This window comes from Balaenoptera physalus (genome assembly GCF_965194825.1).
Source record: "Balaenoptera physalus genome assembly, chromosome: 10".
Classification (NCBI taxonomy): Eukaryota; Metazoa; Chordata; class Mammalia; order Artiodactyla; family Balaenopteridae; genus Balaenoptera; species Balaenoptera physalus.
In genome coordinates, this window is record NC_138889.1 from 111,621,645 (window position 1) to 111,640,342 (window position 18,698).

The 18,698-nt window shown below is 52.7% G+C and overlaps 1 long non-coding RNA gene across 1 annotated transcript; it reads left to right on the forward strand.

The window, feature by feature from the left end:
* Nucleotides 1-3,593: 3,593 nt before the first annotated feature.
* On the forward strand, nucleotides 3,594-17,771 carry LOC309668338. Its single transcript, XR_014268194.1, has 3 exons — nucleotides 3,594-5,666; nucleotides 5,779-5,857; nucleotides 15,420-17,771. It is a non-coding gene; the product is annotated as an uncharacterized lncRNA (long non-coding RNA).
* Nucleotides 17,772-18,698: the final 927 nt, after the last annotated feature.

An 18,698-nucleotide genomic window follows, 5' to 3' on the forward strand; every position in this document is an offset into this window, starting at 1 on the left:
TTGGGACATTCAAGAAATGGGAAGTTGACTGATAGGGTCGGGGCTCGGGATGGCGAAATGTGAGGTCAGTCATTCCAACGAGGTTTGAGAGGAAAATGGACCGCAGCGGGCAGGGCTGGAGCCCACACTCTGAGTTCTAGTCTTTGTCTCAAAAGCAATGGAGAAACATTGAAGGCTTCATGGAAGGGAGTGATACAACCCAACTTGCATTTTACAAAATGTGGTGTCATAACCTATAATGGAAGAGAATGTAAGAAAAAAAGAATATACATATTTATATATATATATATGTATAACTGAATCACTTTACACCTGAAACTAACACAACATTGTAAATCAACTATATTTCAATAAAAATTAAAAAGGAGAAGAACAAAAGATGGCTCTGTGGGCAGCAAGAGGGAGGGGAGCAAGGGTGGGCCCACAGACCAGTTAGCGGCATCGCAGTCATTGGGCAAGAAAGGAAGTGAGGGACAAAGATGGTGCTGGACTCAAGGTCTGCACTGAAGGAACCACCGGCTGGCCCAGGATGACCTGGGGAGGGTAGAAAGTCAAGGACAACTCCTAGTCTTGGTCATCCACAGCCAGGAGAAGGTGTGTGCTTTTACTAGCAGAGGGGTGAATGTGTGGTGGGCATGGGGGGAGGTCCAGGGCTATGTCTGGGACACATTAACTTGGAGGTGCCCATGAGGAATCATGGTAGAGAGTTTGAGGATTTGGTTGGATAATGTGATAATGTCACAGGGAATCGCAGAGCTGGAAAATCCAGAGTATTCAGACCAACAGCCATGTTAGAGCTCAAGGTCAACCTGCTACTGACTGGATGGGCTGAACTGTGTCTCCCCAAATTTATATGTTGAGGTCCCTGACCCCCAGGACCTAAGGATGTGGCTGTATTTGGAGATGGGGTCTTTGATGAAGGTAAAATGCGGTCACGAGGGTGGGCCCTAATCCCATAGGACTGATGTCCTTAAAAGAAGAGATCAGGACACAGACACACACAGAAGGACAACCCTGTGAGGACACAGGGCAGAGATGGCTGTCTACTCTGAGGAGAGAGGCCTCAGGAGGACCAGCCCGGCCCACACCTGGATCTGGGATTCCAGCCTCAGGACTGGAGACAGTGAGTGTCTGCTCTTTGAGCTGCAGTCTGTGGTGTTTTGTTACAGCAGCTGCGCTGACGCATACACTGATCTTGAACTCGCCCCCTGTTCACATGACCTGCTGTGGTTCCCGCCCCCATCTCTGCCACAATGCTGCTGTTCCTGGTGCCCCCTCTGCTCTGGACCCTCACTCGGGGCAGGGCCTTCACCCCCACCTGCACGCAGGAGGCTTACAGAGCCCCTTCCAGACGAGCCTCTCTTCAGAGGCCACGTCCAACTCCCCCAACTTCCCCGATGTCCCCAAACCAATGCACTCTACCTGAACTCACCACTCCCTTTGCCCCCAATGGACCCCAATTCTCTATTTCAAAGACAGTGTCACCGTCCCCCTGAGGACCCACCGCAGAACCTGAGTAACTGCTCCATCCTCTCCTCTCCACCCAGCCCATCTGATCGGCTTCCGAGTCCTTTGTTCACATGCTCCCTCTGCAGAGGGCGGATGGGCATGGTGTCCAGACTCGGGCCCGAGCTCAAACCTGAACCCGACCTGAGTTTGCACCTGAATCCTGTACCTGCACCCTGTACCTGAGCCCCACACCTGAGCCTGTACCTGAGCCCCGTACCTCAGCCAGCACCTGCTGCACCCCACCAGGTTGCTTCCTCAGGGGCCTCTGCAGGTTCAGAGCTCGGGATCTGGGGGCCCCCAAGTTTGAACAGTGCCAGTCAGGGTTGTGTGGCGCTAGGCACATCCGTACGTCCCTCGGCCTCCACCTCCACAGACACACTGCTCCTCACAGGACGCGGGGGACCCGGCTCTGTTCCTGCTCAGGGCTGCCTTGGTGATAGCTGCTTCCTCCTCCCTTCTTCCCCGCCTCTTTCCTTCCCCTCCCTCTTCCCCTGTCCTCCCGCCCTTCGCCTTCCGCCTCATCCCCTGCCCCTCCCCCGACCCCCCACCCAAATCTGCAGAGGCTCCGGCTCAGAGAGGGCCCGTTTCCTGGAGGGAGCTGGACCCTGCTCCAGGCCAGGGTGAGGGGGTCCAGTGCCCACCCATCTTTGATGCCAAATCTGCTCCTAGCCCCCCTCCCTATCTGAGTGCCCCTTCCCCCAAGCGCTCCCCAGGGGCGATGAACCTTTTCTACAGGTTGCATGGGGTCCAGAACCTTTGCTCCCTGGGGAAAAGGTCTGTGCTGTTTCCCAACCCAGGAGCCGGGGCTGAAAAGTCCAGTTAACGCGAGAGCAGCCGCGGCGTCCTCGGGCTCCCGGCAGCTGCTGCCGCGCAGCTGGACGGCTCCCTCTTCTGCAGCCTCCTAATCGGGACGCCACTAAGGGCACAGGGATGCTGGGGTTTAAGGAGGGAGCTAGGTGGCCCTGAGTTGTTGGCTTTGAGAAATTAACTCCAGAAACTGCTGTGGGTCCTCACAGCACGAGTACACAGGTGCCGTCAGCCACGGCCTGCGGAGAGGGAGACGGAGGTGCTGGGGGGCTTCCCAGGCAGCCCTCCTTGGCCTGGGGAGGCACACGAAGAGGCCGCCGTGCTCCTGCCTGCCAGCACCGGAAGGGCACACACCGGCTCAGCCCTGACTTGCATGCTGACTGGCGGGGCGGGGACGCCCTGGCCCCTGCTACTCCAGGTGTGGTCTGTGGACACATCGGTGTCATCTGGGCACTTGCTCTAAGGCCAAATGCTAGGCCCCAGCCCGGGCACAGGACGCAGTGCCGGGCCATGGCAGGATTCAAAAATGGACAGCAGAGGGAATGACGTCCTTGTGCTCAGGGGACAGCACATATTAGGTGGACTAAAACACCCATGGGTACAGGAGGGGGTGGAGGAAGAAAAGATTAATAAGTGAGTGAGCATGGTGATGAACAAAATACGGTCCCCACCCTGGGAGGGCTCATGGGTTAATTGGTTTATAGCCAAGACTTACACGATTCTCCAGGACCAGCCTCTGCCTCCCTCTTCCGCCTTCAGGCTCATCCCCTACTCCCTCCCCCTCATCCATTAGTTTGCTTCTCAAAGTGTGGTCCATGGTCAGTAGCATCACTCAGGAACTTTTTAGGAGAGAAGGTTCCTGGACCCAACCCCAGACCCATGATCAGAATCTCTGGGTGTTGGATCCAGGGATCTTGTTTATAAACATGGGCTTAATGAGGGAGGGATCTGTCCTCCCCACATAATGAGACGTGCAAGACAAACAGTCCAGGATGCTTTCTAGCAAGCTGCTCAGCCAGCCGGGTGTGCAGAGCTTACCCTCATTCTGGCCGCCATATGTTTTCAGGATGACTGTCCGCTTCTAGCACAGACATGCGTCCCAGGCAGGAAGAGGGGAAAAGGCGCCAGCTGGGTCTGCCCCTTGTAGCCCTTTCCTCAGAAGCTCCCCCAGAACATCACTTACATCTCGTTGTTCATAACCATCACGTGGCCGTACCTGGCAGGGACAGGATCTGGGAAACACAGCCTTTTAGCTGGGCTGGAGGCCAACTCCCTCCCACCCCACTGGGCTTCTGCTATAGGAAGGAGAATAAGAATGGGTCCTGGACACCATCAGAGTCTGCCTGTGCACACCCGTGTGTGTCCTCTCTCCTCGACATGCAGGGCTGCTGTCCTGTCTTCTTTGTGGGAACTGGGAGGCATGGAACAAGGTCTGACAAATGAATTGTGCATAGAAGGAGGTCAAGCATTTGGAGTGTTGGCCTGCGACTCTCTAGGGCTCTTTCCATCTGCACGGCAGCTGGCGGACTTTGAGAATGTAGCTGCTCCCTGAGCTTGGGGCCCCAAGTGACTACAATGAACAGAGCCTCTCTTCTCTCTGTCCCTGATCCCTGCTGACTTGTGATAGACGTGCTACCTGAGTGAGAAATCATCTGGCGTTGTTTAAAACTGCTGGGACTTGGGGGATGTTTGTTACTTCAGTGTAACCTTGGTTGCCCTGATTGATACAATTCTTCTCAACAAATATTATAGTCCCATAAGATGACTTAATTTTTTTAAACAAACCGTTTCCTATAGATAATCTTGTCCATTATCAGGCTCTTGTCCATCCTTCAAAACTCAAGTTGCTTGTCCCCTGGGAAGCCTGTCCTGACTTTCTCAGGGTGAATGGACCCTGTGTCTTCCCTCTTCTTTGCCTGGCGCCCCTATCAGAGCAATGCCTCATTGGCCGTCAGCTGTCTACACAGCCTGCTCCTCTCACTGCACTGATTTTCTCAAGGGCTGGAACCAGGTCTTACTCCTCTCTGGATCTCAGCTCCAAAATAGTTCCTGGCACACAGGAGGCCCTCGAGAGAGAGTTGTTGAATTGAACTGAAATGGGACACATATAGACAGACAAGCACATGGGAGACCAGTGGTAGACTTTTCTCGCCCAAGTGACTTTGCTCATATGTCTTCCTCTGCTTGCAGTGTTTTAGTTCATCTTTTGAGTCCCCATCTATGCCTATTATGCTTATACCCACCTGTAAGGGAGCTGTCGTGTAGGGAAAGTAATCAATCACACAATAACTACGTATTGACAAGCTACTATGGCCACGTACTTTTCTAGATTCTGGGTCTGCAGTGATGAACAAAACAGACAAAAGTGTTCACATTCTAATGGACAAGATGGCAACAAAAAGGTACATGAAGATGTCAAGTAATGTGATATGTGCCAGATGCTCTGAAGAAAAGCTAATCAGGGAAAGGGCCGCAAAGTGATAGGAGATGCTGTTTTCAAAGGAAGGTGCAGAAAAGCCTGGGAGTCGGTGACATCTGAGCTGACACCTGAAGAAAGCGAGAAACTCGCCATGCAGATATTGCAGGGAAGGGCATGCCCAGTGGAAGGAATGGCCAGTGCAAAGGCCTGAGCTGGGAAGGGCAGTGAGTGATGGGGAGACTGAGGCAGGAAGGCTGGAGAGGTGGGTGGGGCCACAGAGACCCCTCTGGCCAAGAGTCAGAGGGTAGGTGGGGTTGGGGGTGATGGACATGGGAGACTAGCAAGAGTCAGTGGTGGCCTGCTTGATGGAGCCGGCTAGACGGCCAAACGGCCATGTGGCGGACACTGGATTTGCTGGTCTGGGGCCCATCGTGGAGGGTGGGACTGGAGGGGGATATCTGAGGACCTCTACCATCTCTGGTCGTTAAGCCAGTGGCTGGACGGCATCACTTGGGGAGGCTGGTAGATAGATAAGCACAGAGATCTAAGGACAAGGCAAGGGCCTCAGGTAAAGCTGGGAAGAAGAGGAGGGGTCAGCAAAGAAGGTGAAGGAATGGCCAGGAAGGTAGGAGCAAAGAATAAACAAAAGGCAAAATCATGACGCTCATATGAATATAAAATGAACACCTAAGATTTTGTCGGACTCACTAATTAACGAGGAAACCAATCAGATGTTACAACCAGCTCCAAGGAGAATTCAAAGGACATTACAGAGGACTCAAGGAATCCAGAAATAAATTTACATACATTCCTGACAGTTCTGCCCACAGGACAAAAAGCAGTTGCATTCCAGGAGCCACAGTTAATTTGCATTTCCGAGCAAGGGAATCCACAGCAGTTTCATGCAACGTATAAAATAGCTCCATGAAAAGTAGGGAAAAACACGACAGGTGCAGTACACAAGACACTCAGGAAAGTTGTGGGGAGTTTGTGTTGTTGTTTTTTGTCCACTTAAAAGTCTTTCCCTATTTTTCCCAACACAGGAGACCATGGCGTCTTAGAAGCCACATGAACAAAGCGTTTCCAGCAGGAGTGATCAGCGTGTCAAGTACTGGAGAGAAGGTGAGATGAGACTCGGCCCCTGGATTTGCCCAAATGCAGAGGTTGGTGACATTGACAAGGGAAGTTTTGGTGCATCGGTGGGAAGATAGGCAGCTGCAGCGGGGGAGGTGCAGACAGTAGAGTCAGCGAGATCAGACCCCTCTGGGGAGTTGATCACAGGATCCTCTGACCTGGAGCAGAGAAGGGCTGGAAGGAACTTCTGGGTGGTTCTTATCACCGCCCCCCAGGCCGCCTCCAGGGTCTTGCTGTTTCCCTTGGAAAACAGATCCAACCAGTCATACCCCACCTGTCCCATGAGAAAGAGCCCAGCACCAAAACAAGAGCCCTAATCATCAAAGGAGAACTAATTCCAGACGATGCAGATAGCGTGAATACCAGCCTGGTCCCCAGGCTGGCATCTCGTGACCATTGGGGGCTGGGGTCCTCTCTGAAAGGCTGCCACAGCTCTGTAGGCTCCGGGCCAGGGTACCACCTCTCCCATCCCCCTGCCTCCACCTCCCAGGTCCAGGTCCAGGTTCGTGCTCTGCCCCCTCCCGCCCTGCCTGCCTCTCTCTGGAGCTCCAGGGCTTACAGCTATGAAGGGGCTCGGCTGGAGTTGTGCCCTGCCATCTTGGGGCCCCAGAGTCTCTGCTCTTGTAGCTGCAGTGTCATTCTTCTACCATCTCCTGCCAAGAGAGAAACGTGTTAGAAAATACCATCATGCTTCTCCCCATGTGAGACATGGTGTTTTGGAAATGTGTGATTTCGTCTGTGCATTTACCTCTGAAAATTCGCTATCATATCGAGGATTATCTTAGAGGGAAAAAAAAAAAAGGCCAAGAGAGACTGTGAGAAGAAGAGAGAGTAAAAAGGCAGCCGCTAAGGATGGCATGGCTGGTAGGGCTGCCAGGGGGAGGGGCTTCTCTGGAGGCCTGTGATCTCGGTGCTCGTGCTCTGCAGAATCCCTTGCTTTCAAGCCTCCTCACAACCAAAACCTCGGCAGCTGTATTTTCTTCTCACTTCGCAGAGGAAACTGGGGCCCCGGGGGTTTGCTAAGATCCCGAGTTGGGAATCGCCCACGTCTGGGTGGCTGCAACACCCCAGCTCTCGTCCCATCACGACCTCCCAAGGGAGCCGTGAGTCTGATGGTGCTGCCTTTGAACCTGGAGTAGGGGTGGATTTTCCGGAGAAGTGGAACGGAAAGCAGCTGGGAAATAACAGTGCTGTTTTGTTTTAAAAGAATGAGCAGCATCGGCCAAGGGCTGCGTTCCCCTGTAAATGTCTGCAGTGGGCATTCCACCTCTCCACCTGTGTTTGAGCAAAGACAGGGCTCAAGGTTCCCTGTCGAGCCCCCAATCCACCTGGGGCTCGGGGTCCCCCGTCCCTGCCACAATGAGTCCCAGCAGTGCCCAGCCCTCTGGAGACATCAACAGTCTCCCCCAGCCGCAAACAGGGGGACTGTGGGGCTACCCAGGCAAGGCTGCGCGCTCTCGGAAAGATGGTCAAATGCATCCCCTCACCTGCTGTGACGGGGCCCAGCAGCCCCTGGTGGCAGCCCCTGACAGCAGGTGTGTTGGGGGGCAAAGGGGCAGGACCCTGGCTTTCCAGCTAAGAAGGCAACACGCAGACAAAAATGTGAGCCCAAATCTCCAGCGGCTCCTGGTCTCATGGGTGCCTGCCCCAAGGGCATCATGGTTTCCTTCATGGTTTTGGAAAGTTTAAAGGCAAAATGAGGATTTAAAATGGCATATTCTTCTGATGATGAGAAGATTGGGGCTTTTCCAGAGATGCCCTTGCGAGCATCTTCTCTCCTTTTCATACTCTATTAGCCTTCATCACACTCCCCTCGTAGAAGGCAAGGGCTTGTTCTTTTCCTTTCTTCCTCTTTATCATTTTGTAAATCAAAGTAGGACATACATGCATGCATGTGTGTGTACATAAATACATCTAAGAATACGCATGTGTCAAATAGTGCTAAAGGGCGTATAAAGACAAACAACTGTCCCCACTCCCACTCCAACTCCTCAGACGCATTGACTTTCAACTCTTTTAGGTAAGTCTCTAGGTATTTGCATCATCTATACTTTTAAACAAATTATTAGACTTTACCAAAATCAATTGCAATCAAATATTGCTTTCATGGCAATCTCTTGATTCATCAGCTTTAGGCAATATCTACAGAATGGTGAAGTACTTATATCTCTTTAAGTTATCAATTCCTCTCCTAGTCTCTCAAAGTAGTTGCATGCCAAATTTTGCACAAATCACTATTCAGGATTTGCATTATTGCAACTAGGTAAATATTATTTGCTTTTGAGTCAAGTATGACTAAATTTTCTTTTTTCTTATACAATTTTTGTTTTTCCTGGAGTTAATATTTGCCTTTATTTCCCTAAGTTGCTTAGTGTTTTTTCTTTTTTTTTTTTTATCATATCTACGCATGGCTAAGTCTTCCCACACTCCAGCAGCCTCTCCACACAATTTTCCCCTGGCATCCAGCCCATCAAGTTACCCTTAGCTCCATTTTTCCTACAGCCTTTCTTCTGGTTCCCTCCAGCCATTTGACTTAATCTGGATCTTTGCTCTTTAGGCCTGAGAACTAGGCCTGTGGGCAGGGATGGAGTTCTGGCGGGAAGAGGGGTCCCCGTTCAGTCTGCAGACCCTAGAGGCACTACTTTCAGTACATCGCCTCACCCCTGCCATATTCTCTCGCTTTTGCAATATTTTTAATCCATAGGTCAAGCTCATCTCTGACACAAATAAGCATCTCTGAGTAACTCCAGGGAATGGCAAGCTTCCTACGACTGCTGCCTCAACTCACCTTCCCATCTCTCCTCCTCCCCTGCTGTGTCCCCTGCCTGAATGGTCCCTCCATCCCATCCCTGCCACAGAAATCCTAAGCCCCCTCCCTGTGGAGGTCAGCCCCTGCCTCTCTTCTGCTTCAGGACCAGCTTTCTTTTGAGCACACTGCTTGCTGTACTTGCCTACAATCTTTCCCCCTCCCGAATGTGAGCTGCCGAAAACCCAGATAGCATCTACCGCAATTCTTTGCCCAAAGCCCGTATTCGGTAAATATTTCATAAGTACTGATTGATATCCTTCTAGTGTCATGGTGAGGGGTCTTCAGAAACGATTTCCACCCAGACGGCGCTCTTAGAAATCAGAAACAAAGAAAAAGGATGCCCCTTATTCTCACAGATCTTGGCAAACATCTTTCATTCAGTGTTAACTCTGTGTACATTTCAGCCCGGCCAAAGCTAAGTCTCCCAGGAAATGTCTGGAATGAGAAAAAACAATCACTAAAACACCCTGAATTCTAGAGCTTGTAAACCTTCTAATTTTTAAAAAATATATTTATTGCTTGTCTTAAGAAGGACACTCTACTGGGTTTGGGGCAGTATTGACCAAGCACTAGTAGAAACATTTGATTTCAGTTGTTTCTACCAGAATTTTCCCAAACAACCTCCCTTTCCTGCTAACAGTTTTATAAGCTGCCACGTCAAACCAGGGCATAAGGCTCCCTCGGACCGATAAATGCCAGCCTCGCTGTGGAAGTGTGAACGTGGCCCTCCTTCATGCCTTTGCCAGGTTATTCTGACCCAAAGCTGCTGGCAACGTCTGTTCTGTCTTTAAAGACAATTTAGCCAATTTTTTTCTCAAAGATTTCAAAGTACTTAAGAAAAGATTCCATTGTGAAAATGTCACAGGATTGGGATTTATTGTCTTCGCTTATTACCAGCTCTCTAGATGAGAGTTTCAGGCGGTGGAATTAGGGCCTTTCTATTTTTGATGGCCCCATTTCTCAAAATAGGTGGTGTGGGAGCTGACTCGCTGGCCCAGATCGTTCACCTGGACCCTTGGGTCTGAGGTGGCAACTGCCTCGACTTTCAACTCAATGCAACACTTCGCCCAAATCCGTGCAAGGGGCCCAGGACAGTTCTAGAATTCACCAGATCCCTGGGGCCAGACTCAATGTAGAGGCTCAGCCCGGGATCCTAGAAGAAAGACTCTGGTTGGCTTTTTCGAGTCGTCCATTGAATGACACAGAAAATGCAGAATTTTCTGATAAATTTTCAGAAAAATATAAAGTACTTTTTTTTTTTTTTTTTTTGGCTGCATTGGGTCTTCGTTGCTGCGCGCGGGCTTTCTCTAGTTGCAGCGAGCGGGGGCTACTCTTCGTTGCGGTGCACGGGCTTCTCATTACGGTGGCTTCTCTTGTTGCAGAGCACGAGCTCTAGGCACACGGGCTTCAGTAGTTGTGGCACACGGGCTCAGTAGTTGTGGCGCACTGGCTCTAGAGCTTAGGCTCAGTAGTTGTGGCACATGAGCTCAGTTGCTCCGTGGCATGTGGGATCTTCCCGGACCAGGGCTCGAACCTGTGTCCCCTGCATTGGCAGGCAGATCCTTAACCACTGCGCCACCAGGGAAACCCTAAAGTACTTTTTTCCTAGCATTGACTGTATAATGAAGAGTCTACCCCACCCTGGAATACTTTGTTTCCTTCACTTTAGGCTCCCCGCCATCTCTTCCAAGATGGTGTGGCTGCCTTGGGGATCGGAGAGTGGTCTATTGACAGAAGTAATCAAGGGGCGCTTGGATGGCCACCTGGGGGGGTGATAAAGGGGTCTCCCAAATTTTGGCTGAGTGCTCAGATCGAATGGTCCCTAAATTCCCTTCCGGTCCTGGAGGCCCTGGCTGTGCTGGAGGCTGAAGGGGTCAAGGACAAAGTTGACTCCAGTTCAGGGATGCCCAGTTCATGCCCCGACTCCCTGAGCCCCGCAGTGGTCTGTCCTGCACTGCCTCCCACTCTGCCCCTAAGTGACCCGGGCCCAAGGATGGGGATTGGATTCAGTGACATTTATCAATGAGTGAGCATCTCCCCAGAACCAGGCCCTGTGCAATGGGCTTATCATCTAAAGCAGAAATTGGATGGACAGGAGGCCCTGAGGGGGGCCCTGACCAGCCCTGGGCTTGAGAGGGAGAGGGTTGTCGCCCCGGTGCAGGTTTGGAAACACTCCCTGCCCTCTAGGGCTTCTCAGGGTCCGTGGAGAGACAGAAAGTCCTCTGAAATATTAGGCAGAGAGGAACCAGTATTTTTACAGGATCCACCAAAAGCCAAGGGGAACATTGGCCAGCTCCAACTTCCCCTGCTCCCCGGCAAGGAGGTCTGGGTTTCCTTTATAGAATGCCGCATGTTTGCAATTATTTCATTTACCCGGCAATTTATTTTTATCTGTGTCCCTCACTTGGAAGCTCCCTGTGAACAAGGACTCGTGTTTTTCCGGTGCCTGAGGAAAGTTCTCCACTTGTATTGATTGAATGGAAGTGTGGATGAATGATTGGAATTTTAAAAAGTAGAGGACTTAAGAGAAAATGAACCTCAACTGCAGGTGCTTTTCTGAAATACCAGCCACTCCACGGCAGCACGACTTCTTGGAAACTTGCTGTGGTTTCTGGAAGGCACATCGCTTACCTCTTTGTCAAGGAGGCTCCGGGAGAGTTTGTGTGGACGGAGCGATGGAGACCAGGGGCGATGAGTCCCCGCTTTGGCCTGGCGATGAGGGCTGTCTCTCTCCTCTAATTTCCCTTGTCATTTCTCCTTTGACTCATGGGTTATTTAGAAATGTGTTACTTGCGTTTTTCTAGCTGTCTTCCAGTTATTGAGTTCTAATTCCATCGAGGCCACGGAAGGTCCTTTGGATGTTCTGGGATAACTGGATATACACTTGGAAGAAATGAAACTCCTCTTTTACCTCATATTATACTAAAATTAATTCAAGGCAGATCATAGATCTAAATATATAATCAAAACCCATAAAATCTTCTGGAAGAAACACAGGAGAATATCTTTGTGACTTTGAGATAGGCAAAACACTTTTTGGACAGGACATAGAAAGCGGTAACAACAAAAAAGTTAAATTATTAGACTTTACCAAAATCAAAAACGCCATTAAGAAAATGAAAGGAAAGCCACAGACTCAAAAAAAAATTCACAAAATATATGTCTGACAATGGACTTGTATCCAGCCTACATAAAGAACTCAAAAAAAAGACAAACAACCCAAATAAAAATGGGCAAAATACACGAACAGACACTTCACTGGCCGTCTGACACTCCACAGACGTTAGTTTCAGTCACCGTCGGAGCATCCTCTGGCTTCTGGTCTTGGCACCTGTTTTTCTGGGTCAACCACTCCCCTCTCCTCCCCTGTCCACGTGACTGGGCAGACCTCACTTCCTTTCTGGTCCCTGAAAGAGGCCATCAGAGAGCATCACATGCCTCTAACACATAGAGTCTGCTCAGAGGTGTGACCCAATCAGAGCCAGGGAGAGGCAATTCTAGGATTTAGAACTTTGGGAGAGAGTCTTTCATCCTAATGGACCTGAGCTGGGAAGCCAGAGTCCCAGAGCTGCTAGGGGTCAGCTTACTATGCCACCAGGAGAGCCAGACTGAGAGTGCACCTGACAAGGAAGAAGCAGAGATGCTGCTTAAGTCCCTGGATCCAGCCTAGCCTGAAGCCCAATATGGTAGATTGCAAAAATGGCCATACATCCTTCCCATCGCTGTAAGACGCCTCTTTGCATTGTGACTTTAGTGTCCCCCCAATCAAGGGGTCAAGTCTCTTCCTCCACCCACGTGATTCTGGGCTGGGTCACATGACTTGCCTCGGCCAACGCAACAGTAGCAAATGTGACCCAAGCAGAGACTGGGAAAGTGGTTGTGGGTAGGGCTGCTCTCTCTACTGCTGTTGGGCTAGCCTGCCGGAGGGTGAGAGACACACGGCCCAGTTGCCCCCATCATCTCACTGGCCTCCAACACCAACTGACAGCCAGAGCCAACTGGCCACCATGTGACTCAGGACATCCTGGACCACTGGTCCCCAGTCTAATGGCCTCGGCTAAGGGCACACTGTCCAGTGGACTCCAGCCTCATGAGCAATAACACACTGGTGGTTGTTAAGTTTGGGGATGTTTTGTTACACAGCAAATCTAACTAAACTAATACGCAAGATTGATGTCTGGACCTTTCAGTTACACAAGACCAAAAAAAATCCCTTTTTTTACTTTGGTCTGGTTTAGTTGGGTTTATATCTCTTTCAAGGAGCAAACCCAAAGCTCTCTCTACTCTTCCACGTCACCTTGGCAACTGCTCAAAGGTCTCACACAAGCATTTATCTCAAACTTCTTTTGAACATATATATGTGAATCTCTGTATATCTTAAATCCACAGACTTATTTAGAGACTAAACCAAGTCTTACTGAAGGTGTGGGTGCCTGTGGACAGAGTAAGCAGAGACTTTGTCTCTGATGCCAGCTGTAATCATGCCTGCCGGTGTCACCTGCCATCCGCCACCCTCCTGTGGCTTTAGGTCGACTCTCCCTCAAAGTCACCTGCTCCCTGACTCCTTCCAGAAATTTCTCCCCTTGGCTGGTGACATGTGCAGAGTGACCCATTTCCTCTCCAGTTCTGGGACGAGCTGGGCTCACCAATCAATCATGGTGACCTCGCTCAGCGCCTCACCTTCTTCCACCTTGGAACAGAGGAAACACCAGTCACGATGGACCCGCCAGGCTGGGAGTCTCCCAGGGTCGTGACAGGTGGCCTGACTGAATGGGGTCCATAAAGGAGGCTCCAGATCCAGCTGGGCCTTGGACATCTCAGGCCAGTGGTTTCTGCTTCCCTCTCAAAGGCAGGTCCTAAGGCTGGGGATGGGAAGACACGGATTCTCTCCTGGAACCCACTGGTCTTTGGGGATCAGAATGAGGGACCGACTCAGGACAGCCAGACTGTCCCCAGACTAGAGGCAGGGCCTGGAGATCAGCAGTCATTCACAGACTCACCTCCTGGAGGTCTGCTTTTCCCACCTGCTTTACGGGATAATGTCGCTAACTCCCCATGGGGATAAAATGAAATAATGAACGGCAAGCACTGGGCTGAGAACCTCCCCAATAGGGTGCGACCTAAAATCTGGAAATAACACGATTGTTGCTATGTTGTCATTGTCATCACCACCGTCGGCGTCATTATCATCGTCATTGTCACTGTTCTTGTAACTGGTCTTGGGACAGTCACTGAATATGGCAGCAGGGTAATAATAACCAATATCTCTTAATTTGCCAAACACAGTATAATTTACAGAGCATTTAGTCTCTTTTGTTCCTGACAACATACTGAAGAAGCACAGCAGGTTCTGGGAAGACTGAGGTTCAGAGAGGTTGAGCGGCTGGCCCCAGGTCACACAGCTGATCAGCAGTAGAGCCAGGACCTGAGGACTCGGTGCCGTCTGGCGGTGACTGTCTCCACCCCTGGCCCTGGTCAGCCTGGACTCCGGGCCAGGCTGCAGTTGCAGAGACTTCGTGGCAGGAGGACTTACTGGTTAGCTCTGCGTATCGTGAGCGCTCAGCCTGGGCTTGATGAAGGGTGTCATTAGTGAGTATAATTACCTCGGTATTAGTTTCCACCACGGGCCTCATCATCACATCCACACAGAGAAGCCTCGCACGAGGGAAACATGATGAAAAGATCCCAAGTCTGCAGAAAAGGCAGGAGGAGGGGCCCTGGGCCCGGCGTGGGAGGGGAAGCCTGCACCGAGGGGGCTGGGATGGTCTTCACCGTGTACGCCTGCAGGTCTGCCTGACGATCTATCTATCTACTTATCTACCTTTCTATCTGTCTACTCCAATATCCATCCATCCATCCATCCATCTGTCCATACATCCAATCTATCTCTCCATAATCTATCATCTATCTACCTATCCACCTTTCTATCAATAATCTATCTACTCCAATATCCATTGATCCATCGATCCATCAATCCATCCAATCTCGCCATAATCTATCTATCTATCATCTATCTATCTATATCTATCTACCTTTCTATCTTTCTACCTAATCCATCCTATCTATCTATCTATCCATCTATCTCTCTAGCTAGCTATCTAATCCATCTATTCATTCAATCTATCCCTCCATCACGGGTATCTCTACATTGGTTTGGAGAAGAGGGTCACAGAGCAGAAAGTGAGGCCACCTGTTCAGGGGGACAGAGAGCCACGTCCTGACCTCTTGACTCATGGAGGATGGTGACTTGAATGAAGGAGAAATAAACACCTGCACCGCTGTTTCCCCGGGATGCGAGCTCAGGGGGCTTAGCCCTGTGCTTCATGCAGGGTTCCTTTAGGGGAATCCAAGCTCAACCTGGAGCACGGGGTGGGTGGAAACCCAATTTGAGGGCAGACTTGGACCACGGTCCTCATGGGCACCCCTCGACCACAGACCTGCTGGGTGAGCTTGCAAAGAGACCACCCCTCTGCCTTGATTTCCACACCTGTTCATCCCTAACACCCGTCCCTCTACCACCTGCCTGGAGGGGCCACCTGAGCTAACAGCCATGAAGGTGCTTCCTAAGCCGTATGGGGCATATGGAGCCCCTTGGGACCCACGGGCTCAGGGTCAAGGGCTGCGGGGCTGAGATGGTCCTCAGCTGGGCTTTGCTTAAAGCCAGCTCAGTGGCTCAGTGGGAGGGGACAGTGGAGGGGGCGGTGTGCACCCCTTTCCATAATGAAAACATTTCTCTTTCAGGACAAAGACCAGTCCGTGGCCTACGGGTCCCCTCAGAGCCCCACTGAAGCCCTCAAGCCATCTGGAAATTCCTCAGCTTTTCCAGGTGGATGTGAGGCCGTTCCCCGAGCAGCAGAGCAGCTGGACGCCAACCTCGCTCACGGAGTCCCCGCGGGTCCCCCGACCTCGAGTGGCTGTTCAGAAACACCAAGCACCCTCCAGCTCTGAGCTGCTGGTGGCTGCTGGCCCAGGAGGAGGGGCCTGGACGTCTGTCCCCATGTCCTTAGTGCTTGAGTGACGTTGGGGACCCTGGATCCTCATGGGGTATCTGGAAAGCACTGGCGCTTTTCCTGGCACGAGCAGGCCCTCGGGAAGTGTCACCTCCTGCGCTGGCTTGGGCCTCAGTGGGCAGGCTCGTCACCTGAGCCCCGGTGGCCGGGGGTTCCGGGCTCCTCTGGACCAGCTTCCTGAGTCCGGGGGGCCTCGGTTGGGAGAAAACCAGCGCTGTCACCAAGTCCCTGGGCCCCTCCTGTGACAACTGTGAGTCACCGCTGGCCGAGTGCCACTGTGGCGCACATTTCATACGTGGCCCTCATTCTCAACAGCTCTGCAGGGCCATCCCATTGTCCCTGGGTCACCAGTGAGGATGCAGGTCCAGCAGCTAAGTCCCAGGCCCTGCCATGCCGCTGGGGCGGGCTCTGAGCCAACGTCTCTCTCTGTCCACCCGACCGGCCTCCTGCCCGCCTCTCCTGAGCCTCTGCTTTCTCCTTTGTCCTCAGGATTCTTCTGGCTCAAGCCCTCTGATGCTGGGAGGCCCGGAGCCCTGCGTAGGGGCACTGTCCCAGCCAGGCCACGGGGGTGCTGGGAAAGCCCATCTCAGGACCCGGCTCTGGCCATTGGACCCCAGAGAGGCTCGCCTGGCAGTCAGCCCCAGGAGCCAGCAGGGAAGCTTGGTTCTGATGTCCTGAGCTGAGGCCCAGCTGGAGGCCAGTCAGGCAGCTGCCTCACATCTGGCAGGCCCTGGTCAACCCAGCTGGACGCAGATGGCCGGTCCTTCCTCTGAGCCCTGCCCCCACCCTGTGCCAGACTTCCCGTCTTTTTTCTCCAAAATAAAGCAAGACTGGTACTGTGAGAACGGCCCAAGGAGGAAGGGGCGCCCGGAGACTGACAGCCTTGCAGCATCCTTCCCGCACAAAGGCACCACCGTCCCCGCAGCTCTGTGCATCGCTCACCACATTTTTCCTGCAGGTGGCAGCACGGTGTCCTGAGGAAAGGCAACTGTCTAACTGGCACAGTGGGCACCTGCCCGGCCTCGCCTCCCTCCGGCCAAAAGATGCTCTGGTCACTGGATTCACTCACTCACTGGCCGTCACACGTTAAAGGAGCTGCGTCCACTCTGCTGATTCCTGTGCCCTTGACCCGCCCCAGCTGAATGGGGCTTGGGTCTGTACCAGCTGGGAATCCACGCAGAAGGGGACCAAGGGGGCCACTGCCATGAGGCCAGACCCAGCCGATTGCCCAGGGGGAGCAGAGCACCGTTTGCTTTGAGATGGTGACGGCGATGTTGGTGTTGGTGACAGCAAGTCCCTCTGTGTTCTGTCTCCTCCACTCCCTGTGCCCCTGCTGGCTGCCCTGGGAGTGTCATTGGTGGTCTCGGCTCCAACACAAAGCAGGAAGGTACGTCTCCTCACCAGCTCTGGCCCTCTGATATTCACACAACAGGTACAGTCGGTAAAAAGTTAAGTTTTTCGACTGTCATCACACATGGCCCGCACCGGAGTCTTTGCAGGGGCTGGCCTGTGTGTCTGTGGTCACTCATGGGACCCGGGACCACTGCTGCCCCACAGGGAAGACAGAGGGATGGCACACATGCGGGTCCCCCAGACCCCATGCCCTGCTGGGCATCTCACAGGCTGGATCGTGAGTACCCCGGGGGCTGACGTTGTCCCCAATCTGCAGGTGGGAGAACTGAGCCCCAGGGGGCTGGGATGCCTGTCACCTGGCTGCCAGCGTGTGAAGCCACAGTTCAAACGCAGGATGGCTGGTTTCGATGTCTCGGCTTCCCCACTGAGGATTTCCTGCCTCCTCGGCCTCCAGCTGAGGCTCTACGTGGAATGTATCTGACGGCTCGGTGAGATCTGCACTCCAGGTGAGACAGGCTGGGACCTGGGACCTGGGACCCTTTGCTGCTGTGCTGCAGCGCTGGCACCTGGACAAACATCTCCTTGAGCAACAAAATACACAGAATCTATAAGGGACTAAAAATAACTGTGTGCTTGTGCAGTTGGGGCAAATTATGGACAAGAAGATACAAAAAGACCAAAACCCCAACTGCCACTTCTGAAGAGCCGGGAGCAAAAGCAGGGTCCTGCGCATGCCCGCTGCACAGAACACCACCAAAGGGGTGGGCAGACCACCTAAGCCACCCCTCCAGCCCGACCCCTGGACACACCCCTACCCTCACGCCATAGAAGGAACCAGCTCGCCCCCCCTCGGGAAGTGAGCAAGGGAACCTCTTACTTGTTCTCACTCCCCCCCGCTGCAGCGGGAGCCCCAGTACAGCCTTGCCTGAATTTCTCATCTGGCCTCTGATAAATTTCTATTGATTAAGGAGGCCAAGAACCCAGGTTGGTAACACAGGCACCGGTGTGGTCCAGGCCTCGGCACTTGGACAGCTTGAAACGGTTCCCACGTCGCCTTCCTGGGCAAGGGCGAGACCTCCCGCCCACGGTGCCTGGGCTCCTTGCCCTCCACCCTCGTCAACTGGCCCGCCAAGGCCGGGGCAGCTTTCCTGGGGGCAGTGGTGGGACCTGTCACACGGCCGGGTACCAGCAGGGCCGGGCAAAGCAGGAAGACCCCTTGCTGTGGGGTCCTGATCCCTCCCGAGGGTCCCTGTCTGTCTTGGAGTTTCCTGCCAGAGAATGCATCAGGTCACACGTTCAGTGAAACAAGCAGCGCCTCCGTGTTTTAGGGAAAGATTCCAAGCTACAGGAGCATCCTGGGCGCAGCGCCGGCTGAGCTTGCTGCCTCGTGGGCTTCCTGTATTCTCGGGCCCCAGGACAGGCACCCCCGCTGGCTCACAGCGGCCCTTGGCCTCGGCCCCAATCCATCCTCCAAAAGGCCGCTGCTGGGAAAGTTGCTCTGAAATAGAAACCTGGCCAGATGCGCTCGCTGTGTGGATCGGGGACCTCACAGGAATCAGAAGGGGCCTGGAAGTGATTCGAGCGCCCAGACCTTGATGAAAGCGTTGGGTGTAGAACTCCGGGCAAGCAAAGGGAACGGGGGCCGGGAGGACCAGAG